This window comes from Schistocerca piceifrons, chromosome 2, assembly GCF_021461385.2.
Source record: "Schistocerca piceifrons isolate TAMUIC-IGC-003096 chromosome 2, iqSchPice1.1, whole genome shotgun sequence".
Taxonomy (NCBI): domain Eukaryota; kingdom Metazoa; phylum Arthropoda; class Insecta; order Orthoptera; family Acrididae; genus Schistocerca; species Schistocerca piceifrons.
Window position 1 is genome coordinate 1116104650 of NC_060139.1, and position 27060 is coordinate 1116131709.

Genomic DNA, 27060 nt, shown 5'->3' on the forward strand with positions numbered 1-27060 from the left:
TCAGTATCCTTCATCACTCCAAGTAATGTTGTAAACAGGATATGCAGTCTTCAGAATTTCTACAGTCTTGCTGTGGTCTGCCTTCCCAAACCCCTGAAATGAAGCAGTCCTTGGGTATTTTAAAACTAAAGTACAATTAAACAGTGTGCTACATATCACAATAATAATTAAACACTAAAACGGGAACTCTTAACTACAACTACATCATCAGTAAACAATGTGCTTGTACGTACACTAAAACTGCATCTAATACAGAGCACATGAAACCGTAAAGCAATCTGAAATTTTCTACACCACACATCACAACACAAAAGCAGCAGAAAAAGGGAGTGTGTAAAGACCATCAGAACAGATGTGCAAGATGCAGCATCAGAATTAATTTTTCTATTGATGGGTCTGGCATTGTACACAACACTGAAACACAAGCAGCAGTAACCGTGCAAAAAAATTAAACACGTACCCACAATCTGCAACTGTATTAACTGTGTTAAATGAAACAGGTAGGTCACAAAATGTGTGAAACACAGTCTGAAAAGTATAAAATAGGTGCGAGGGGTACAGAGGAATCATTTGGTCTGCTCCAAGTGCAAGGAATTGTTGATTTGAGTAATTATGACAACTGTCCTGGCAACTGGAAAAAGTCTTGTAAAAACACCAGGCTCACCACAATTCATGTGCTGCCGTAACTATACTCAATCAAAAGATACAGAAGCTGATAATAATAATAATAATATTAATAATAATAATAATGTCATAAAATTATGGGACAGAAGATCCTCTCTCTCTCTCTCTCTCTCTCTCGCTACATATACAACTCTCTCTCGCTAAATATACAAGTGGAAGCAAGGATTGTGGCCTCAAAAGTAATCTGAAAGATGTAAGAAAAAATCCTGAATCAGATTGAACAGCACAGTTGGTATCAGCATTGTCCACGGAAGGCAAGGTTTCAGGATGTAGTCCTGGCCCGGCACATAGTTTTAATTTGTCAGGAAGTTTCATAATCATGGCTGCTACCCAGAACAACAGTAGCCATTTCAACCATAACACTTGTCCACAACACCACACCCAAATTATTGTACACGGTTGTAAGAAGCATGATGATGATTTACAGGTATTAACATCTGGTGACATTTACTTCTGACCATCTAACAAGGTATTCTATAATTTGTGCCATGTAACCAAAGCAGAAACTGCTTTCCCATGGAGGAGCTTGGCGTATAACATTCTTAAAAGCTTTAAAAATACTTGAATTATAGAGCACACAACGTATGAACAGAAACTTCACTGTTCTTAAAATATTTTTTGTTAACTGTGGTCTGCAGCTTATACGAATTGTAGAAATGACATCATGTAACACTTTAAGCTGTTGATAATTTTTTTTTACGATGCAACCAGTTTTGGTCAAAGACCATTTTCGAGCACCTGTTGTTCCCACAGCATAGAAACAGGAAAAATTCAGGCAAAAAGGATATTTCAAAATTGTAGTAACAATACATACAATGCTTGTGGATATTTAATTTATATTTCTGACATTGTATTCTTTTGATATATATAGTTTTTGCTGGTAATCAAATTCTGTAAGTGTTGCTTGTATTGTTACTATAATTTTCAAACATTCTTTTCATCCCAAATTTTCCCGTATCCGCGCTGTATATACAACAGGTGCCTGAAAATGGTCTTCAACTGAAACCATTATGGTCTTCAACTGAAACCAGTCACACAGTAAAAAATTAAGTTGAATAACAGCTCAAGATGACACATACTGTCATTTCTACAACTCACTGCTTTTGGTACTACCTGTGAGTAGCTGTACACTTTGATGACCTTGGCACTGGGGTCGTGCTGTATTCTGCCACCACCAGTGCACTCTGTATCAACGCCGAGGCCATTCACCCTGTCCATCGTCTCATCGTAGACGTCCGAATGGAAGCCAACTCACTTGTATCCTCGCACCTAGTAACAGGAACCATAGTCAAACTTTGAACAAAATGTATCAAGAGTACTAAGCAAGAAGAAAACACAAAAGTAGCAACGTGAGTGGAAATTGTGGCATCAAAAATAATCTGAAAACATAACTTAAAGGAGCTGTTGTTATATCCACTATCTATAGGAAACACACACAGGAGCTTCTGTTTCTTTTTTTTTTTTTTCCCCATACCTACTGCAAATGCAAATGAAAGCTTTTGTATATTCAGACATGTGTTCTCTCGGAAAACACTGAACATAACGTAAATCATCTAGCTGACAAGGTAGTTGGCAACATCAGCACATGGCTTTTGGAGAACGGATTAATACTTCACTGCCAACAACTGAACTCTTGTAAAATAGAAATAGTCTTGTCCTGAGCTGGTCGAACAGACATTTTAAATTCTTAAGACTGAAGATAGATGAAAAGCTCTCTCAGAAGTATCATGTTCAACACCTTAAGCAGAAAATGAACACTTCTGTCTTCACTATACACTATGTCTTGGACACAAACACAAAAGCTTGTTTACTTTTGCTCTGTTATCTCATATGGTGTTATAGTTTGGGCCAATTCTGTGCACTTGGCAAGAATATTCTCATCCCTGAAAAATGCAGTCAGCAAGCTCTGCAGTGCCAGCTTGTGAACATTCAGGGTTGCCGCAAGTTCCCCCAAGTGACGTTCCCCGATTTCCAGCAAGTTTTAGCATTTTTCCCTGACAAATTTCGAGATCTCAACGGCAAGTAAAGACAAGTTCACAAAAAAAAAAAAAAAATGTAAGGACTTCTGTATTTCTTCCCCTCATGAGCAAAAATCTTAAGTACTAATTTCAGCATCTTTTGTAATGAACAGTTTTTAGATGGAGAAAGAAAGACAATGGTATATAATATTCCATTAAGACCACTGATGTTATTTTATTTCAATAAAACTAAACATATTTGGTGACACAAATACGCATTTCCTTGGAGTCACAAGACAGATTTAAAATACCTACACTGATTTCAGAAATAACCTCAGAAAAAAGTAGGCCTATTGAAAGAAGTATATAAGGCAGGCCAAAATATACAGGTACATAGCATACAAACCGCCTGTGACTGCCACAAGTTGTTCTTCCTATCGCTCATACTTTCTAATATACAGGGTGTACATTACATCTGGGAACACTCATTTTGAAGAGATACCCTGAAAGTTCTTTTTCATGTATACCACCACAGCATACTTTGGTGATTTGCCGATAGCACCAGTCATAAATATGGCAAGTTCAGGTGCGGAGCGAACTTTCTGTGTGTTGGAGTTCAACAAAAAAAGTGTGTGCTACAGCTGTTCAATGGATGTTTAGAACAAAGTACGGTAAGAAACCACCAACAAGGAAGGCACAACAAATTTATTATGATGGGTTGCTTGTGCCCAGCACAGAGAAGCAGACATCCCAGTGTGAGTGAAGTGAATTTGGATTGCATACGAGAGACATTCATAAGGAGTCCAAAGAAATTGGTGCGTCGTGCATCCCATGAACTCGAAATGGCTCCACTGACTGTGGCAAGTCATGCGACAGAAGTTGTCTATGAAACCATTCAAATTGGAGCTAGGGTAGAAAGTCAATAACGACGACAAAGACAAGTGTTTTGAGTTTTGTTCACAGTTGCAACAACTGAATAAGGACGGGGATGGAATTTTGATCGCTTCAGTTTTAGCAATGAAGCCACTTTTGACACTAATGGGAAAGTGTACAGGCATAATTGTCGAATCTGGGGTACAAAGCATCCACACGAATGCATTGAATTTGGGTGTGATTCGCTAAATGTAAATGTTTTTTTGTGCTTTGTCGTGTCGAAAACTGTACGGGCCATTCTTCTTCGCCAAGAGCATTGTCACTGGATATTCCTACTCGGATATGTTGCAGCAATGGCTGATGCCTCAGATGCAATTGGGCTCTCCGTTCATCTTTTAGCAGGATGGGGCTCCACCCCATTTTCATCGTGAAGTTTGTGGGTACCTGAATACGGAGCTGCCGCATCGATGAACTGGCCGTGCTACAGAAGGGAACAGCTGTTTCATGAAATGGCCTCCCTGATCACCAGATCTCACTCCGTGTGACTTTTTTTCTGTGGGGACACATTAAAGATCCGGTGTATGTATGGTCTCTACCACGTGATGTAGCGGAGCTCCAGGAGAGAATACGAGAAACAAATATCACAATTGACGATGCCATGCTGGGACAGGTATGACACAAATTCGATTACTGTATTGATGTCTGCCGGGTCACTCATGTTTCGTGTACTGAATGTTCGTAAAAAAAAAAAAGATATGTACATCCTGTATAAATTATTTTCTAAGCCCCAAAATGTACTAGAATAAATAAAATGTTTATAAAACAATGTACCGCACAATGTACTTGCAGTGAGAAAGTCATAATTCCTGAACTCCATCGCCCGTGGCCTCTGGCCTGCCGAGGAGCACCACAGTCCTGAGTCCTCGGATAAATCATGAAAACCCACTGCATTATACCACACACAAACAGAGCCGGCCTGGGAGCAGATCGGCGAGACTAGATCCGATGGGCAGGGCTTGCACATTATTGGGAAACGATGGGCTTCACATCGGCAGCCCCAATCCGTTAGAGAGACCCACAGAAACGGCCTGTGGTTTTGGCCCATCATGGAAGTCCATTCATGTGGCCAGCTTTACACAAGTCACTGACATTATGTTGACGAAATGAGATGGTGGTGATAAATCCATCAATTTGTGCAAATACTCTGAGAATTAATGCTAATGAAGATAGGTAGCAACTCACCGTAAAGATGATTGCTGAACCATGGACAGACACGTAGAAAAGACAATCACACTCTCACAACTAAATTTTCGGCCATAGCCTTTCTTAGAAAATATATAACACACACACACACACACACACACACACACACACACACACACACACACACACACACACACAAAAAAAAAATCACTCAGACACAACTCGTGCACATATGACCGTTGTCTCCAGCCACTGGGTCAACAATCTCCAAGAATCATATCAAAACAAACCACCCCTCACGCCTCCCATCGGCAGCTACTAGGCTAGTGGCAAGAAGTGGTGGCAGCACTGACTGCAAGCTGAGGGGAGTGGTAGGAAGTGGAGAAGCAGTAAGAATGAGGGAGTAGGGAAGCGGTGCATGTATTAAGCTGCATCCAGCCAGCGACGATGCAGGAAATCCCAGTAAACAAACGGTTTCATCTACTGAGACAAAAAACAAGATTTCTCCAGGTTTTTTTTCCAAATTTCCCAGCAGGGCAGAAAAAAAAGAGTGATACACGTAAGTATTCAAATCCACACACAAAGGTTTCCTTGTGGTATGCTACAATTCTGCACAAGAGACCCTCACAATACATGAGAACTTCTCTATGCAACATGTAATTTATCCTAATTTCTCTTAATTTCATATTTTATTAATTCTGTAATTTTTTGTTTATAAATTTTATATTCAGCTTTCTGTAAACTAGGTACCACCTCATCCCACGAGCTTTGGCTCAAAGTCTCAAGATACGCGATAAAAAAAATAAATGTCAATCCCAAAACCTCACACACCAATATAATGATCTGCATGCAATCATTCTGTTGATAATGGCACATTAAATTTGGAAAAAAAAACTGATGCCCTTGATAATTCAAAGCTGTCATTTAAAGTCACAATTGTATGTATTATAGAACACTGTACAGGAAAAATGGAGTTGTAAATGTAGCTGTGTTTTAGTGAAAACGACGTTTTTTCAAATGATAGAGAACCAATGGAATACTTGTTGGTAACATCTGCTCTATACCATAAACCAGCACAGTACGGCACTTTATGAAGTTTAGTCAAAGGCCTGTTTTGTGAGATAATTTCTTTCTGGAAGTTGAATGCATTGCTTCCGTCACCAAAGCAGGCGTAAAAAAAAAAAAAAAAAAAAAAAAAAAAAATTTGCATTCAGCCCCCTCACATCATTACATCATCAGTGCAAACCAGACGATATTTCTCGTGTAAATCTACACGGCTATCTGGCAGTTCACACTTAAGGATACAGGGCATTTTTCCAGCTCAATATTATATTTCTTTCAGGCACTGTTTATAATGTATATGTTTTAAGATTTTTTGTTGATATCAGGTAATAGAGCACACTTTCTAAACAAATTAGAAGTATTTTGAATATTTTTGAACCTGCTTAGAGTTATTTAAAAAAAGTAACAAGGAAATTCTTCCTCAAACTGAGGTACCATTTAATCCAATGTTATACATTTGAAGGAGACCAAATTTTTACCAGACATGCATGACATGGCTGAGATACTAGACCTATTTAATTCCACCTATTAAGTATATTACAAGAATAAAAAAGTATCACATCTTACATTTTAATATTTATAATTTTTTCCAAATAAAAATGTTATTTTTTCTATGATTTAGCTGATTCTGCAATAAAGCTTAGGTCTACTACATAAGTATGGACTACCAAAAGTTACAGAAAAAATTAGAGCAATGCTTTATAAACTTTAGGAAATATTTGTACCTGAATTCTGAAGAAAACAACTAGCGGGAAATTGCGAATGAACATATGAGCCCAATTAAACTGTGCCTCAGAACATTCCTGAAGCATAGTCTACATCCTGCAGCCTTTCTTCATCTTCAAGCTTCCTCTTGGCATTCCTTTTAGCACTTCTTGCTTCTTTGGTAACTTGAAGAGCGAATCTTTCAGCTTCATGCACCCATTGTCTGTCACACAGAAGAAATTGATCTTTCATATTAGAGCCACATTTTATGCCTAAATTTCTCAGGACTTCCTACCTTCCTATCACTCCGTCATTGAAACATAGCACACCATCTAGTACACCAACTTTTAACGTATTTAGTCCTACAAAAACATTCTTGAGTAATCTTTCCCGTATGGAATGGTTGAAACTTTCATTTGTTTTCTGAGTGCCCCCATGAAGACATTTACCGTATTTACTCGAATCTGAGCCGCACTTCTTTTCCGGTTTTTGTAATCCAAAAAACAGCCTGTGGCTTAGAATCGAGTGCAAAGTAAGCGGAAGTTCTGGAAAATGTTGGTAGGTGCCGCCACAACTAACTTCTGCTGTCGAATATATGTAGCGCTACACAGGCATGCTTTGCAGGCACAAAGATAAATACTGGTGCCAAACCCTCTGCATGAGTGCATTAAAAAAAAAAAAAAGGGGGGGGGGGGGTGGCAGACAAGTTTTTCCTCCGTCTCGAGTTTCGACCACTGCATCTTCATACATTATCCAACGAAGTAAATACAAATTCCGTATTGTGCACCTTTGAATGTAGCAGCATTTCAATGCACTACGAAAATCCGACTGGCAAGACTGTTTGGGATGTTTGTCAATATGGCCAACTTTACGTTCTGAATTTTTTCCTAACTGTGAGAAGAGATGGTTCCTTATAGGAACTTTTATGAATTGTGAATAGCATGCAGTATTCTCTTCACATAAGAATAATTAGAATATAAACATTTTGCCATGTATTCTTTCGTGTTTGCTGCTAACTCATTTAAATCCTGTCTGCCTAATAAACTACGAAACTAGAGTGAGACAACAGCAAACGCGGAAAAATATAGATATCATCCCATGTTTATATTTGTATTATTCTTATGCCTAATAGTGATACAGTCAGAAATGAAGCACGGCAATTGACTAGATTTTTAAATCTAAGATGACTAATTTCAGTGCAGAATGTAATGTACTAAAGAGGTGCCTGCAAAGATTTTCAAACGGAGAAAAATTTTCGCTAAACTCCCGTTCAGAATATCTTCTATCATACGCTGTCTATTATTTGGTTCTTGTTGATCATTCTCAAAGAAAGCAGGAGTGTAGGTAACAGCAAATAGCAGTCTCTTGCCATTGTTTCGCTAACGAAGTACGCGAAAGAGGAAGGGTACCCGTATAATACGGACGGAGCGCCTGACGCATAGCAATGGCTACCTGGTAAAGCTTAACTACTGAGCTTACGACTCGAACCAAACTACTGTAGCTGTATCGTCATTCATTTGACCTAAATTGTGTCTCATATTACAATGGACCAAGTTTGTTTCGATTTGGAGGTGCGGCCTAAAACTTTTCTCTCCCCTTGAATTTCAAGTCTCAAATTTCAGGTGCGGCTTAGATTCGGGAAAATTTTTTTTCCTGGATTTCGAGTCTCATTTTTCAGGTGCGTCTTAGATTCGAGTAAATGTGGTACTAAGCAAAACAGGGTCCACTCAGATCTCTAAAAATTGGTTTTATTTCATTCGTAACAGGCTCAAGAAGATAATGCTTATGATATTTTGATAGTATATTTGACCACTTTCCTTTGCTTTTTGGTAACCACACCTAAGAATCTGCTCCTTTAGGGCAAAGTCCATGAACAGTGTGGTCATCTGTGGACAACTTATGAAAGTAGGTGACCCATACAGCTTTCCTCATTGCTGTATCATCATTCAGAGGTGCATTTTGTCTAATGGCCAGTCCTTAATACCTCTGAAGGAGGTCTGTTTCAGTTTCTGTCAATCTGTCTCAGCCAGACAGAGATTTTCAATCAGATAGCAATTTTCCTTTCATTTCTCTTCTTAGCTTCCTCAATCTAGCACCCATCCTCTTTTGCACATGTCCACAACACTCCAGTTTTGTTACGAAGCTATCACCATAAACATTGAACTCATTAATTTTATTGAAAGCTTTAGAGTACCCATCACCTAGGTACTTTGTATATCTAACGTTATAAACGGGCACTGACCTCTGAAATAATTTTAGAGCTCCATCACACTCCATACCTCTACTGTAACCATCATAATTATTATAACACTGATGTTCAATATGTCCTTCAGTGTTACTATGTCAGATGTGGCAATAATTAGATAAGCACTCAACATCAACAACTTTTCCATTCTCCACAGAAGTAGCACTTAAAACACCATTCAAGGAACGATGTCCTCGATGTTGCCATGTCCCATCAAGTGCAACAGCAATGTCCCTTGTTTCACTAATATTAACAGTTTTTTCTACTCCACATTTCATAGATGCTTTAGACACAACCGTCAAGGCACCTAAAAGTATTCTTATGTACTTGCTGAACCTACTGGGAGGAGGAAGGTCAATCAAATGACAAAACGTTTGTGCAGCCTTTCCTTCCTTTTCCTATTGCACGCATTGCGTACACTAACCTCAAATTCACATCATATGAATTATGCACAATGTTCAAAGTCATTTTCGAGGTAGATTTATTGCAGGATCTACACAGACCAACTAATTTTGACGCTAAACCCTTCCTGCCACTTTGTTGTTCAGTTATTTCCAGACAGCCTACACCATCACATTGTTTACATTTTTCCACTTCCTTTATCAAAGAAGATAAGATACCCACACCAACAACAACAAATCCACTACAAACAGCGTCATTTTTAACACAAAAATTTGAATCACCAGGAGGCGTGCCATGTGCGAATTTCTTCACTGAAGAACTGACACGTAGGTTACTTTCAACAGTGTGGCTTGTTTTGTTTGTGAACTGGTTACCACAGAATTTCCTTTTATCGAATTTCTTGATGTGTGGCACACTAAAAAATATGTATTTTCACAAATATATGCAGCGCTTGGGAAACAAACGTTTATTAACATGTGAACAAACTGCTTCAGAACACAAAAGTAAATACTTGCAAAGATAATCATTTACAGACGCTAGAAACCTGCACTGTTACCAACATATACAATGTATCATACATATAATCGCTGGAAACAGAAAGAAAGTGCACAGTTCTTTTCAAAATAATACTGGTTTCTGTAACAGAAATAAAGGGGGCATGGCAGTATACAAGGTGCGAATGTAAAGTAATGACACTGATGTGAAAAAAAATGTTGCTTACAGTTTTAGTCAATTTTCGTGTTGTCTCCTTCAAAGTTCCCTTCTGATTGCACACACTTTTTTTAGCACTTCTGCCATTGATGGTAACATTTCTGGAACTCATCTTCTGTAATATCCTCCAAGACCTTCGTCACAGCTTTTGGGACATCTTGCGTTGTTTGAAAATGGTGTCCTTGACCGCCATTTTGATTCTTGGACAGAGAAAAAAGTTGCACGGAGCAATGTTTGGTGAATAACGTGGCTCTGGCAGTACCGAAATTTGTTTTGAGGTAAAAAATTACTGTACTGACAAAGCAGTATGGGATGGTGCATTATCGTGATGCAGAATCCAATTATCAGCAATGTTATTATTAGACAAACCGTTCCTCAATTGATGTGCAGTTCTCCTGCAATCATTTTCATGGATAACCTTCTATCAGATTTTATGAGTTCATGCACCCTGGCCAAGTTGACATCCGTCCGTGAGGTTGACAGTCGTCCACTGCAGTCTTCATCTTCAACATTTGTTCTGCCTTCACTAAACATTTTATGCCAATCAAAAACTTGAGCTTTTGACATAACCTCCTCTCCAAAAGCCTTCTTAAGCTTACCGTAAAAGTTGTCATCGCGTTTTCACTCAATTTAACGCAAAAAGAAATGGCATACTGTTGCGCAATATTATGCAGTTCCATTTCTGTGATGAGAGACACTAACACGTGTTAACTTATTACAGCACAACTAATGACTGAGCAGTTGCTTCAACATGCCGCTTGAACTAGAAGCGGCTTATAGACCAAGGTCACAGATATTGTGCCTACGCAAGCCTGCAGGGGTGCCACATCTTGCAAAGAAAATCAGTCTCATTACTTTATTGTCGCACCTCGTACATGACCGTAACTTTAAAATTTGGTATGTATAGGTCATTTTTCATTTCAAACCCTACAGTGTATATATCAATGTAATCAGGAAAGACTATAGAATTTAATAAAGTCATTTAAAAAATTTTGATTTTTCCACCATTTATAAGTATCCTGTATCCTTAAGTGTTCGGCAGAGGATGCATCGAAAAGCCTTCAGACTATTTCTGTAACATTCCACTCTTCAACAGCTTCTGTGGGAGCTCTGATTTCTCTTACTTTATCATGATAATAATTTCTCCTTATGTAGGTGGGTGCCAACAAAATATTTTGCCATTCAGAGGAAATTTCCTGAAAACATCTCATCATAACAAAAAACACCTTTGTTTTAATGACTGTCACCCCAACTTGTATATCATGTCGGGGTATATGCAGACAAGGAAAAAAAATTCCCGGATTTCTCAGTCAAAAATACACTTTCCCCCAAGTGAAAACATACTTTTTCCCTGTTAACTGACGGTATATTTTCTCTTGGAACTGTATACCTTATAAGTCCTTTGATTATGGTTTTATACACGGGCGTAGAATTTCCTGGCGCTTTAGGAAAAAAAAAACACGCATTTTGGAAAGATCTTTGATGTGCAGCAACATGTATGCTGCATATTTTTGTATTAGGAAAGTATAAACTCGAATTCCGCCAAACACCGCATGTTACTTTCCAAAGCATTGAAATTGAGATTGGGATGCGCTTTTGTAAGTTAGTCATAGCTCATTTCATGCAATTTCGCCAGCCGATCACAGCAGGTATTCAGAGCTTAGGACACGTGATGTAGTCAACCAACAGCAACATCACTGTTAAGTAGCGCGAACACACAAACAGAAAAAGTTAATGGCTCAAATTAATGTAAATAGTGTTGCTAAACGAAACGCAAAGCCTTCACATATAATATTGGTCTATCAGATTAATACGCTGCAAGAGAAGCTAAGCTTTCTCATAAAATGTTGGCCTTTTATGCGCGTATTACAATTTAAGATGTATCACACAAATGTGCCAGTAAAATTTTTAATAACGACATAAATGTCTGATCTTCCAGGCTCAAAATTCATCTAAATGGCTCATCACCAAAGAGTTGATTTTTAAATGAGAGTCAAACACTTTGTGATTTAAGAAATTCATCGTACATTATCTCACATAGTTCTGGTGTAACTGCTAGAATGGTACTTTGATGGTAACGATTTTCAACACACCATTCGAAATATTTTCCCACGACCTGTTAGAAATAGGTTCGTTTCTGCAGTTGCCAGAGAGCGCCAGATGACAGGCGTCACCGCGCAAGCGCAGCTACGATGTCGTAGGGAGCCCGCATGTTCGTACGTGTGAAACATTAAAAGATCTTACATTATGTAAGAAACAAGACATCAGCGGATACTCCAAGAGAATTGGAATTTCGTGACCCATACTAAAATGTTCACATTTAAAGTGCAAATTTGTATGTCCAGAATCCCACGACCTGTTATTAAGCTTTCCTATGTGGTTTTTGGGATGTAAATTTTCTTGGAGTACCAGTACTGTCCTGTCTCATGTTTGGTTCTTTATTATGGCGTAATGCCAAATGTGCCAGAAGTTGAAAATGTGCACTTGAAATGCAGCAAACACAGTGTCTCAAATATATTGTCTGCCTTAGTGGAAAAGATTAATGAAAGAAAATTTCTTTGGCAAACCAACAAAAATAACTTCATTGTTCTAAAAGGCAATTAACGCTTGACTGTCAGAAAGATGGAAATAAAATAAAATCTGCAACTAATAACACAGTTTAGCCTTCCATTATTATGTGAATGTATTTTAATTCACTTGATAGCTCCCGGCCACAGAAATCTGTTTTGTCTTCATTTGATGTGGGAGCAGTAAATAAAGAGGAAACAGCAAAAACACTAAATGTAAAAATGGGTCACGTGTAGACTACCCACTTCCCAACTGTAATTCAGACTGTTCTGCGCAGCAGTCCCGGATCTAGGGGGAAAAAGGGATGGGTATACACTCGCACACACACACACATATCCATCCACACATATACAGACACAAGCAGACATATTTGAAGACCTATTTTGTGGGGGTGTTGTGAGGGTGACATGGTATTAGAAGGTGGAAAGTGTAACATGAGGTTGAAATGAAAATGAAAGATAAAAATATATGGGGAGAGATAAAGGTGAACTAGAAAGCAACTGGAGATCTGGTATGAAAAAAGGCGAAAAAGTGTTGGTTAAGTTGATCCTGTGGTGAACTTGGGTTGGTAGACAGCGATGTGCATCAAGGTTAGATCTGGTATGAAAAAAGGCGAAAAAGTGTTGGTTAAGTTGATCCTGTGGTGAACTTGGGTTGGTAGACAGCGATGTGCATCAAGGTTAGGTGGTTGTGTTGCCGCTAAAACACGTTAAAGGACGGAGAAATTCGGGAAAATTTCGAAAAAACGTGTAATATGTCTGCTTGTGTCTGTATATGTGTGGATGGATATGTGTGGATGGATATGTGTGTGTGTGCGCGCGAGTGTATACCCGTCCTTTTTTCCCCCTAAGGTAAGTCTTGCCGCTCCCGGGATTGGAATGATTCCTTACCCTCTCCCTTAAAACCCACATCCTTTCGTCTTTCCCTCTTTCCTGCTGAAGCAACAGTTTGTTGCGAAAGCTTGAATTTTGTGTGTATGTTTGTGTGTCTGTCGACCTGCCAGCACTTTCATTTAGTAAGTCACATCATCTTTGTTTTTTATATATATATATATATATATATATATATATATATATATATATATATATATATAAAAAGAAAGATGATGAAACTTACCAAACAAAAGCGCTGGCAGGTCGATAGACACACAAACAAACACAAACATACACACAAAATTCTAGCTTTCGCAACCAATGGTTGCCTCGTCAGGAAAGAGGGAAGGAGAAGGAAAGACAAAAGGATATGGGTTTTAAGGGAGAGGGTAAGGAGTCATTCCAATCCCGGGAGCGGAAAGACTTACCTTAGGGGGAAAAAAGGACAGGTATACACTCGCACACACACACATATCCATCCACACATACACAGACACAAGCAGACATTTGTAAAGGCAAAGAGTTTGGGCAGAGATGTCAGTCGGGGCGGATGTACAGAGGCAAGGATGAAGTTGAAAGACAGGTGAGGTATGAGCGGCGGCAAATTGAAATTAGAAATTAGCGGAGATTGAGGCCTGGCGGATAGCGAGAAGAAAGGATATGCTGAAGGGCAAGTTCCCATCTCCGGAGTTCTGACAGGTTGGTGTTAGTGGGAAGTATCCAGATAACCCGGACGGTGTAACACTGTGCCAAGATGTGCTGGCCGTGCACCAAGGCATGTTTAGCCACAGGGTGATCCTCATTACCAACAAACACTGTCTGCCTGTGTCCATTCATGCGAATGGACAGTTTGTTGCTGGTCATTCCCACATAGAACGCTTCACAGTGTAGGCAGGTCAGTTGGTAAATCACGTGGGTGCTTTCACACGTGGCTCTGCCTTTGATCGTGTACACCTTCCGGGTTACAGGACTGGAATAGGTGGTGGTGGGAGGGTGCATGGGACAGGTTTTACACCGGGGGCGGTTACAGGGGTAGGAGCCAGAGGGTAGGGAAGGTGGTTTGGGGATTTCATAGGGATGAAGTAAGAGGTTGCGAAGGTTAGGTGGACGGCGGAAAGACACTCTTGGTGGAGTGGGGAGGATTTCATGAAGGATGGATCTCATTTCAGGGCAGGATTTGAGGAAGTCGTATCCCTACTGGAGAGCCACATTCAGAATCTGATCCAGTCCCGGAAAGTATCCTGTCACAAGTGGGGCACTTTTGGGGTTCTTCTGTGGAAGGTTCCGGGTTTGAGGAGATGAGGATGTGGCTCTGGTTATTTGCTTCTGTACCAGGTTGGGAGGGTAGTTACGGGATGCAAAAGCTGTTTTTAGGTTGTTGGTGTAATGGTTCAAGGATTCCGGACTGGAGCAGATTCGTTTGCCACGAAGACCTAGGCTGTAGGGAAGGGACCGTTTGATGTGGAATGGGTGGCAGCTGTCATAATGGAGGTACTGTTGCTTGTTGGTGGGTTTAATGTGGACGGACGTGTGAAGCTGGCCATTGGACAGGTGGAGGTCAACGTCAAGGAAAGTGGCATGGGATTTGGAGTAGGACCAGGTGAATCTGATGGAACCAAAGGAGTTGAGGTTGGAGAGGAAATTCTGGAGTTCTTCTTCACTGTGAGTCCAGATCACGAAAATGTCATCAATAAATCTGTACCAAACTTCGGGTTGGCAGGCCTGGGTAACCAGGAAGGCTTCCTCTAAGCGACCCATGAATAGGTTGGCATACGAGGGGGCCATCCTGGTACCCATGGCTGTTCCCTTTAATTGTTGGTATGTCTGGCCTTCAAAAGTGAAGAAGTTGTGGGTCAGGATGAAGCTGGCTAAGGTAATGAGGAAAGAGGTTTTAGGTAGGGCGGCAGGTGATCGGCGTGAAAGGAAGTGCTCCATCGCAGCGAGGCCCTGGACATACACAAATATTCCGCATGTCCAGGGCCTCGCTGCGATGGAGCACTTCCTTTCACGCCGATCACCTGCCGCCCTACCTAAAACCTCTTTCCTCATTACCTTAGCCAGCTTCATCCTGACCCACAACTTCTTCACTTTTGAAGGCCAGACATACCAACAATTAAAGGGAACAGCCATGGGTACCAGGATGGCCCCCTCGTATGCCAACCTATTCATGGGTCGCTTAGAGGAAGCCTTCCTGGTTACCCAGGCCTGCCAACCCGAAGTTTGGTACAGATTTATTGATGACATTTTCGTGATCTGGACTCACAGTGAAGAAGAACTCCAGAATTTCCTCTCCAACCTCAACTCCTTTGGTTCCATCAGATTCACCTGGTCCTACTCCAAATCCCATGCCACTTTCCTTGACGTTGACCTCCACCTGTCCAATGGCCAGCTTCACACGTCCGTCCACATTAAACCCACCAACAAGCAACAGCACCTCCATTATGACAGCTGCCACCCATTCCACATCAAACGGTCCCTTCCCTACAGCCTAGGTCTTCGTGGCAAACGAATCTGCTCCAGTCCGGAATCCTTGAACCATTACACCAACAACCTAAAAACAGCTTTTGCATCCCGTAACTACCCTCCCAACCTGGTACAGAAGCAAATAACCAGAGCCACATCCTCATCTCCTCAAACCCGGAACCTTCCACAGAAGAACCCCAAAAGTGCCCCACTTGTGACAGGATACTTTCCGGGACTGGATCAGATTCTGAATGTGGCTCTCCAGCAGGGATACGACTTCCTCAAATCCTGCCCTGAAATGAGATCCATCCTTCATGAAATCCTCCCCACTCCACCAAGAGTGTCTTTCCGTCGTCCACCTAACCTTCGCAACCTCTTAGTTCATCCCTATGAAATCCCCAAACCACCTTCCCTACCCTCTGGCTCCTACCCCTGTAACCGCCCCCGGTGTAAAACCTGTCCCATGCACCCTCCCACCACCACCTATTCCAGTCCTGTAACCCGGAAGGTGTACACGATCAAAGGCAGAGCCACGTGTGAAAGCACCCACGTGATTTACCAACTGACCTGCCTACACTGTGAAGCGTTCTATGTGGGAATGACCAGCAACAAACTGTCCATTCGCATGAATGGACACAGGCAGACAGTGTTTGTTGGTAATGAGGATCACCCTGTGGCTAAACATGCCTTGGTGCACGGCCAGCACATCTTGGCACAGTGTTACACCGTCCGGGTTATCTGGATACTTCCCACTAACACCAACCTGTCAGAACTCCGGAGATGGGAACTTGCCCTTCAGCATATCCTTTCTTCTCGCTATCCGCCAGGCCTCAATCTCCGCTAATTTCTAATTTCAATTTGCCGCCGCTCATACCTCACCTGTCTTTCAACTTCATCTTTGCCTCTGTACATCCGCCCCGACTGACATCTCTGCCCAAACTCTTTGCCTTTACAAATGTCTGCTTGTGTCTGTGTATGTGTGGATGGATATGTGTGTGTGTGCGTGAGTGTATACCTGTCCTTTTTTCCCCCTAAGGTAAGTCTTTCCGCTCCCGGGATTGGAATGACTCCTTACCCTCTCCCTTAAAACCCATATCCTTTTGTCTTTCCTTCTCCTTCCCTCTTTCCTGACGAGGCAACCATTGGTTGCGAAAGCTAGAATTTTGTGTGTATGTTTGTGTTTGTTTGTGTGTCTATCGACCTGCCAGCGCTTTTGTTTGGTAAGTTTCATCATCTTTCTTTTTAGATATATTTTTCCCACGTGGAATGTTTCCCTCTATTATATTCATATATATATATATATATATATATATATATATATATATATACACACACACACATACACACACACACACACACACACACACACACAAAAATATGTTCATTTTGTAGTGCACGTCTTTCTGAAGGGTCTGATGCATGCAACATGTGTGTTTGAGGAAATGTAAGACATGTCATAAGTGTGCCAAAGTGCAGTGTCTCGTCTCCTCACACAGTATTCTCCTATCGCACGTCACTGTACTTTGCTCTGTGGAATTGAAATGTGTACATGTTGTAATGGATGCCATCAAACCATATTCAGGACAGTGGAAATTAAAATGTCCTGTGGTGCCTCTCCTGTTTACAGTTGGCCGGTTTGACATTCTGTCCCTCTTTTTTTTTAAAAAAAAAGAACTCTTCAGAAAATGTGCACTCTTTGTTCCCTATCAGCTAACAACTTGCTGCTTTGTGTGACATAAAATTAAATATAGGATATATAAACCCAGCAAAGACATGAGACAAGCAAGACAATACATGTTTCTTCAATCCTTAGCTCCTAGAATTTTTTACCCTCTATAATCTTGGTACAGCTTTACATGGAGTGCTTTCCTTCTGTGAAAGAATCTATTACCTCATCAAAGTTCGTCAAACATTTTGCTACACGAAAAGTCGAAATGTCGTCGTCTAATACTGAAAAAGCTGTTAATACAAATAGGACCCAAGACTGGTGTTGTTTCCCGATCTGATTACACCTATTTTGTCACTGTCTGCTAGATAAAACAAAATAGGCCTTTCTAATACTACAACAATTGTAATACACACAAAATAAATGAGACTGTTTTGGCACAAACGGTCTGTTTTGTAAGGACAGAAAATAATTCACAAAGTACCAATATCAAATGCCTATTAGGCCCACTACAAGCAAAAAGCTTTACGTTAGGAAATAGTTTCACACTTCATTCATACACTCCAGTTCCTCAAGCACGAGATCGAAAAGTAGTAGTATGAAATTTTTATACGAACTTGGAATCGTCATATTGTTCCATAATTTGTGTGATGCCCCCATTTCTTCTCCTTCATCATTCTAACAAACAGTCTTGTTATCGCTAATTCTGTAACTATTCCTGCCAATGCCAAAGCTTATTTGCAGGTTAACTTCATTAACTCTACCAGAATCACCGGTTTAGCTATCCCGTGATTATTCTCCGGTTAGGCGTTGTTACATGGTCGTACAACACATTTTCCGTGCTTCTTCCAGAACAGAACTTAAGGGGATACGGAATCACCTATCCCCGCAATGTTAATATATGCCTACTATAGGGAACATTTTCTCACAAACTACTGGAGACAGAGAGGTAAAAATTTTACTGTATGTGCATTCATATGTTACAACAATACTGAAACAACAGTTTATTGTCAAAGTATTTTCTTACAGAGATATTGTACATTTATTTTTAAGTAAATTTTTTCCATCGCTTTTTACTAGACTATCACCCCTAAGTCTTTTGTAAATCAAGTAATTAAAAAATCGTTGTTTCAGTATGTAATAGGGACCTATGTCACTACGTCATAAAAATTTCAGACTTCTAGGTTGACCAGTACCTGAGATAATGTTCCTAGATGAAGTAAAAAGTAAACTTACGGGAAACGGAGAAAGAAGATTAAAACATTCCTGATCCGTAGCTAATACCCCCTTCACAGTCTTCATAATCATCTTCAAGTCTTCTTTTGACACCCCTCTGCACCTGTCTTGCTTTTTTCACTAATGTCTTGATTATATTATCAGCATGCCTTAGTCTGTGCTGATCTAAAAAGAACATAGCACGTACCGTACGGGAACCAACACACATACCCAACTTTTGAAGGACCTGGCATTTAGTTATATTTCCAAGATTGAAGGTTGCCACAGCATCATACACACCAAAATGTAGTGTATTAATTCCGACAAACACTGTTTTTGGGAGACGATGCCATATCACACTATTCAAGCACTCGTTGGGGTTCTGCGTTTTTCCGTGAAGACATTTCATCAGAAGACTTCTGTCAGCCAGATCTCTGAAAATGGGCTTTATTTCTGCCATGATGGCTGATGGTAGACTGTGGTGGTGAATGTATTTCTCTCCTGTTGTTAGTCCCCTATTGTATTTACACCAGCTGTTTTCACCTTTGGGGCACAAACCATGTTGTGGATGCTCATCCGTGGATGCGGTGTGGAAATATAAAGCCCATATAGCTCTCCTCATTTCTTCAAGATTGCCTGTATTTTGCCTGATTGCAAGGCCATAGCAGTTCTGAATGTGGTCTATTATGGAATCAGTCAATCTTCCTCTGCCATCCAAGGTTTTCCCATCATCTAGTTTTTTCCCTTTCATAACTGATTTTAACCTTCTCAGCCTGGCACCCATTCTCTTCTGCACATGTCCTATACATTCAAGTTTGCTTATATTTACACTGTTCCCATATGGTTTGCTTTCCAAAACTTCTTTGAATGCTTTAGAGTCACCATCTCCCAGATATTTGACATAGCGAACATTATACCACTGTGAAGAGCGATGAAAAATTTTCTTCACCCCAGCAACCTCCATGCCACCACTACTACCATAATAATTAGCAATACAGTCATCACTGTGTTCATTTTTCAGCCTGCCTGTGCACCTACAGTATTTAGACATTATTGCAACATCAGTAACCTTGCCAGTATCAACACTAGTTGCTGTTACAACACCATTGTTGGAGGTGTGGCCCCTTTTCTGCCACGTGCCATCAAACGCCACTGTGAGGTCACGACTGCCGTCATTTTCTTCCACTGCTTCTTCCACAGCAACCTGCATTGACTTCTGTGCTACATCTTCAACTGCAGATCCTAGTACATAATTGTAAGCTTCAAACTTTGAAGGTGCACTTGGAAGATTTAGAACACCACATAGCATATCACCAGCTGCTTTGCCCTTACCAATTGCTCGCAATCCATAAACTAACCTAATATTTACACTATAAAGTTCAGTTTTCTTGTATCCATTATTAACAGTTACTGAAACCGAACTTGGAAACTTACAGCTGTACTTACAAACACTGCATATTAAATTAAACTGGGCAGCCAGGCCAACATGGGATTCTACTTTCAGAGAAACGTTTCCATGACATTTTTTGCAGCACAAACTGTTTTCAAGAGCTTCACACAATATATTCGTATCAATGAGTTCAAAAACTTCATTCCCTCTATCAAGTAAATTATATTTCTCTTCCAAATCTCTTAGTTTTTTATGAGAAGCACTGTTTTCATTTGGTGTAAGTTCGTTCGGCAAATCAGTAATAAGTGGATTCACATTTTCCAACAGTGATGATGATGAACTGCTTTGCTTTGCTAATGAATCATTATTTCTTTTCTTTTGCCAGTTCACACGCTTTTTAAATACTTTTGCTTTAGCTCTAGGCATTTTCACTGCGAAAAATGAAGCACTAAATACGAAATAACTCAACAACAACTACTTTCTTATATCACACTGTTTACAAAACAGTCCCGCCACAAAGTCAAAGAGTAACTTGAGGAAACCAGAGAGAAACATTTTCGGGCAACTAGTGTATAAATAGTCGCTGGAAACCGGGATATTTGAATTCATGTCACTTTAAAGGTACTGCCAAAAAGTTCATGGTCAGCCACGAGAGACGTGTATAACTAAAGCGCAATACCCGATCTTACAAATATATAAAAATAAAATAGTTATAATTGTAGTAGAGCTATGTATGATACGTCATTTTAAAGAGGAAACATGGCAGAATATAATACGCCAATAAAAAAAAATTCGATTTTTTAACCCAAAATCCGATTCCGTATCCCCTTAAAGTAGCTGCTAGCTGGGGACTGTACAACTCGCCCTTACTAGTATAGCAATCTGCCCAAAAATTTTTTGTCAAAATTTCATTTTCTTGTATACACCGCGAAGGTAATACGTAATCATTCTTACGTGTTATTCGTTTATTTCCACTCCTGTAGTCTGAATCTATGGATTCCGCTAGTAATTACAACAACGCTCATCATTCGCAAACACAATCAACCACACAATCAGACAGCGGTTGGTATTCATCCGTTCAGCCTTACTTCGCTCAGCTCTGTCAGATTCCACTGACAGAGGAAACATGTACACTACGCACGCATTCACAAATCAACTTACAATTCATTCAAAATCAACTTAGAATGTGTTAAAAATGTTCAAAAACCGACAGGGATGAGTTTCAAAGTAATATGAATAATCGATAAACTAACGAACTAACGTGCGCTGAATGCGAGTCGCTTTGTGAAACAAGGTTTCCTCCCCCGCCCCCCCCCTCAAGAATATGAATTTGCCCCCCCCCCCAGATTTGGACCTCCTGCGCATGTATAAATCTGGCAGCTTGGGCGCTCCAGTAAAATTTTTCCTGGTAGCATCTAGCTGCTTGCTGCGACTGCTTACGCAGCCAACAATTTCTGTAGCCAGAAGCGGGAGAAGGTACTACTCAACTGTGCATGCCCATGATCGAGCTTGTAACTGCTAAAACGAATTTAATGTAAACAGTTGTGACGTCACGCTCAGCGGAGGCAATTTGCTGTTACGAAGCATTGCACAGTCTTCCTAAAGCCTTTGACACATTTTACTGTTGGCGGACACTTGTATGAGCACTGTTTTGTTGCTGTATATGGTGCATTTCCCTTGAAATTTAAGTTTTATTTTCGTTTTTTCTCTTGTTCATGTTTTATTGCTGCAGTCTTGAGACACAGTAATATCCTTTGTTAGAGTATCGGTTCTTACCAATCAAAATTACAAAAATTTAACTGAAAACAAAAACAATGAAAAATTTCCCGGGTTTTTCCCCGGATCTTCCGGGTCGTATACACCCTGCATGTCCATGGCGCACTCCCCCTTCTTAGCTATAAAACAACATACGTTGCTCTTCTTTGAATGCTTTTTTTATGTCCTCTGTCAACACTATCTGGCAAAGATACCATAGCGCACAGGGCCATAACTGTAGTTCAACAGTGTTTCAGTGAAAATCTTTTGTGCGTTTTCAGTTGTATCGCCATCCACCATCTCACTTCCAATTTAACAGTAAACACTGAAACACTATGTTATGCAGATAACAACCAACCTTAGGCTACAATTCCCCATTGCAAGTCACCAACATCAGAAGAAAAATTCAACTGAGAAAATTGAAAAATGATGCTAACGACTGTCTCTCAAATAATAATGTATCACAAAGTTGACCAAATATTAGTTTACCAGTTACTGACCACTAATTTGCTCGGTTCTTTGCCATCAGGACCCTCTGGACCAAAGACACGTATTAGAACATACTTAAATGTTCCTTCTGGGTCGATATCCACATCAGGAACAGCGGCAAGCTTCTCTGCTGCTGTCATTAGTGTCCTGTTAAACAGATGTTAAAATTATTCCAGAAATATTTATATACAACAGGTGAGAGAAGAATAGTGCTGCAGTCACAATGTAAACAATACAATTCTGCATCTAGGATTTATACTGGAAACAATGTTTCCTTCAGAGAAATAATGATCTAATATTTGGATTTTTAAACGTGTGCCTATTAAGTAAATACAAGCATTCCGTGGAAGATCGTACACCATCCAAACCATAAAACTATCAATTAATTGTATCCAAAGGGAAACATACTTGAGAAAGCCATAAAATTACAAAGAGAGACAACTGCATTCTCGTAGAAAGAATTCGCTGGGTGAATTCCTTCATGTTTGGTGGACTCAAAAATATTTTTTAAAAACATTTATTGGTTATCGTTTAGAAAGAGCAGCCATTTTTGTTTCAGGCTTTCTTACACTTTTATAAGCGTCAGTGGTTTTTTAAATTATTCAGTAATGGATTGCCCCAGACCTTTCATATAAGAGGTATTTATTTCAGCAGACACTGGACTATAAATTAAAACCATGATCACCCTGCTGAATGTATTAGGGAATACACTTTTAATGTCTCAAAGTTGTTGGTTGTAAATTTCAAAAACCCATTTTTAATACTATCTTTCCAAAGAGAAGTTTCTTAACCTTAATACATTTTGTGGTATTACACTACTCAGTACAGATACCTTTTTATTTTTTATTTTTAGAGAAACAATTATGACAAGCTTATACTTACAAACACTTTAAAAACAAATCTTTTGAATTTTTTCATTCTTTGGTCTGCAAATCTTTGTTAATGGACCAGATATAAATCTGAAAATTACACATTTAATAGACCTTTATGATATCAAACTTCTGTATATAATTTCAACCTTGAGATTCCATGGACAAAAAAAATTTCAAATATGAGTCAAAAATATGTTTCTTACTGTTTGCAATATCTGGGCTGATGGAAACAGTGTATAAATTACATAATTTAAAAATATCTAGGATAACTCTTTAAAAAATGAGACAATTCATTACATTATCCCGTTCTCAACTTGTTTGTTTTTGCTACGTTGTTTATTGAACAACAGAGATATGTCTTCACTCATGTTGGGCACAGAGTTAAATGTTCGCCTAGTCATAGTCATAAATTCCAGGGGAGAAGACAACTCCTTTAATGCATTTTTAACGGGCCTCTCGTGTTGATCCTTTTCAAATTTTGTAAATGGGGTTCTTGGTGCTGGTAAAATGTAACATCCACATCTTGGTTTTGACGAGCAATGTTACCAACTTTGGCAATCCACCACTGTTCGTCATAGACACAAGCCACTATGTCCTTACTTTGAAGTGTCAGTGGTACAAGTTTTCCACAGTGATGACATTCACTATCAGAGGATGTTGATGTGAACTTACAGTTGAGCAAGTTGTATGACTGAGGTATAAAACAATGAAAAGATCGGGTGCCTTTAATCTTCTGACAAGTTTTGAATCTTTCTTCCAAGACATTGGCATAGAGTTCTCATATTTCCTCACATTTAATGAAACATACGTAATCCCTTTTACCTATTCTTTACAGAATTTGAACATTTCTTGACGTGTCCAGATTTGGTTCTCATAGGTCCGTTGCAGACTAGCTTTTGTGACAGCTCGCTCTGTTGTACCCTTTATGCCATCACACTCATTCTTCCCAGGACATGATGCAAAAAAGTGCTATTCTGCACCGAGCCAACAGTCTTTTTTTCTTTGAGAAAGGAGATATTAATATTTGTTTGCTTTTATATTGGCCTGCAGCACCATCAGAGAAGTTCATCAGTTTGTTTATGGAACTGTCGTGCTGTTTTACGTAGTTTGTTAACTGCAGGTGAAAAGTATGCACTGCTGTAGCTTTGTGCTCAAAGTAATCATTTGCAACACAAAAACTATAACTCTAGTCTATCTGGATCTTAATAACAGAACACAAATGGACAAACTGTGGCCTGTTTGTTTACCCAGTGGCGCCCTTGTATTTCACTTGAACAACAAAGGAATAGTTTTCAGAAAAGTCAGCAAGAACTATACATTCATCAACTGCCAAGGTTTGCTTTTGCCCTTCAGAAATTTATCCTGACTTTGGCAATTAAATGACACACTATTGAGTTTTCAAGGTTAGTAACCAACACTTAGAAAAACTATTCTCGTTATTTTGAGACTCCATTGTTCAACTGCATACTTCAAGGGCTCATTATTAACTAAGTGTGAGTGAACAGATGTTGGTGGAAGGGGGATGACAACACACAGATTTGTACAGGCTTGTCTACATCTACATGGATACTCTGCAAATCACATTTAAGTGCCTAGCAGAGGGTTCATCGAACCACCTTCGCAGTTCTCTATTATTCCAATCTCGTATAGAGTGCAGAAAGAAGGAACACCTATATCTTTCCATTCGAGCTCTGATTTCCCTTATTCTATTGTGGTGATCGTTTCTCCCTATGTAGGTCAGTGTCAACAAAATATTTTCACATTCAGAGGAGAAAGTTGGTGATTGGAATTTTATGAGAAGATTCTGTTGCAACAAAAAATGCCTTCCTTTTAATGATGTCCAGCCCAAATCCATTATCATTTCTGTGACACTCTCTCTCATATTTCGCAATAATAAAAAATGTGCTGCCCTTCTTTGAACTTTTTCAATGTACTTCGGACAAGCGTAGTGTAGGCAATCTCCTTAGTACTGCCAATAAATTGCAGTCTTTGGTTAGCCTTCCCCACAATATTTTCTGTTTGTTACTTCCAATTTAAGTTTGATATCATGAAGATCCATTAAGTGTGTAATTTTCAGACTTTTATCTGCTCTCCTTACAAAGATATTGTAGGTCAAAGAACGAAAAAATTCAAAAAATCAATTTTTTAAAATAGTGTACATTTTGTGTAAGCTTCTCACTATAAGAAGTAGTTATACTGTATAGTGTAATAGCACAATAAATATTAAGGCTGAGAAATTACTCTTACTTTGGAAAAATACAATTAGGATTGATAAAAAATCTACTCACCAAGTGGCAGCAGAACTCGCACATAAAAGACGGAAGAGGGGTGAAGGAAGAGAACTGGAGAGGTCTAGGAAAATTGGTAGATATCGGGAAAGTCACCCAGAACAGCGGCTCAGAGGAGACTTACCGTAAGTAATGTCTTTCCTTCTCATCCCGTACGGTAAGTCTCCTCTGACCCGCGGTTCTGGGTGACTTAACCAATATCTACCCCTTTTCCTAGACCTCTCCAGTCTTTCTCCTTCACTCGATTACTTCCCCTTCCACCCTTCTGCCTGAAGAAGGAGCCACTGGCTCCAAAAGCTTGCCAATTACAGCTGTCTTTTATGTATGTGTTCTGCCGCTGCTTGATGAGTAGAATTTTTATCTATCCAATTAAATAGTTTAAAGAATACGCTTTTTAGCTTGCAATCAACAAGTTTGAGCCATTAAAAGTAGGGCCTATATTAAGGAATACATTCAGCATGGTTATCATGGTTCTTAATTTATAGTCCAGTTAATGATTCTTCAACTCAGTACTGAATAATTCAAAAAAAAAAAAAGAAAAACAGATGCCTGTAAAAGCAAAAAATAGCCACTGTTTCTAAATGTTGAGAATAAAATTTTTTAAAAAATGTCTTTAAACCCATAAAACATTCGGGAATTCATCCAGCAAATATCAATTTTTTTCTGAAATGACCGAGCGACTAGTTAGTTTTTTCCCTGGCCCACTAGTCCTAGCTTACATAACAGAAATTTTGATTTTTATCTGCTTTTACCTATCACATAATCAAAATGCTGGACATAAATCACTCATCGAAATCAGCCACACACTGCAACGACAATTTTATCTATTCTCATAACGAAACAATCATAGGCTCCCCAACTTGCATTTAAAAATAATGCAGAAGCAATATAAATATGGAAAAAAATGACATACTGTTTTAGAGATAAGGGATCTAAAATTCTTTTATATATTTTTTGACATAATCTCACAAGCATTTCACAACGCTGTATCCAATTTTGACAAGCCAGCTAGCGCCTTTAGGGTAAAGGCACATACTGGTTTCCATTCTGTTCTCAACAACATTGAACACAACAGAAACTAATCTCTGTCTACCGTCAGCTTCAGCATATGCCTTTCGTCTGAAGACTACCACTGACTGGTTGAAACTAATTACGGCATTGTGAAACAACCCATGTGTTTGTGTGGAAGTTTTGTGCATGGATATCACACACACCACATCATCAGTAGCATGCTACCAGTCAAAGGCAGTGTCAGTAGATCCAATCAAACCTTCGGAACTCGGCATTAGGGAAGCATCCGATTTAATCCATCTGCTTTGACCCATGACGTCATCCATATGACAGAAACGCCCACGTCCAGAGTATACAAAATGTCGTCAATATTGTCACTATGTACACATGCCAACAAACCTGCAGGAAAACAGAAACAGTGAAAGTAATCTTACTTCAATGATAAAATGAAACTACAGAACAACCGCGGGAAATAGGGGGTCTAGGGCAAGGACAACCTAATTTTAACAATACAAAACATCACATCACATCACCCCTAAAAAAGTCTCAACCTACGACATAATGCTACAGCCACAAAGCCAGCAGGAATCATACAGTTCACTCGACCTATATAGCTCAAACCAAGCCC

The 27060-nt window shown here is 39.5% G+C and overlaps 1 pseudogene; it reads right to left on the reverse strand.

Annotated features, from left to right (window-relative positions):
- Positions 1-26667, reverse strand: LOC124777104 (annotated as a pseudogene).
- Positions 26668-27060: the final 393 nt, after the last annotated feature.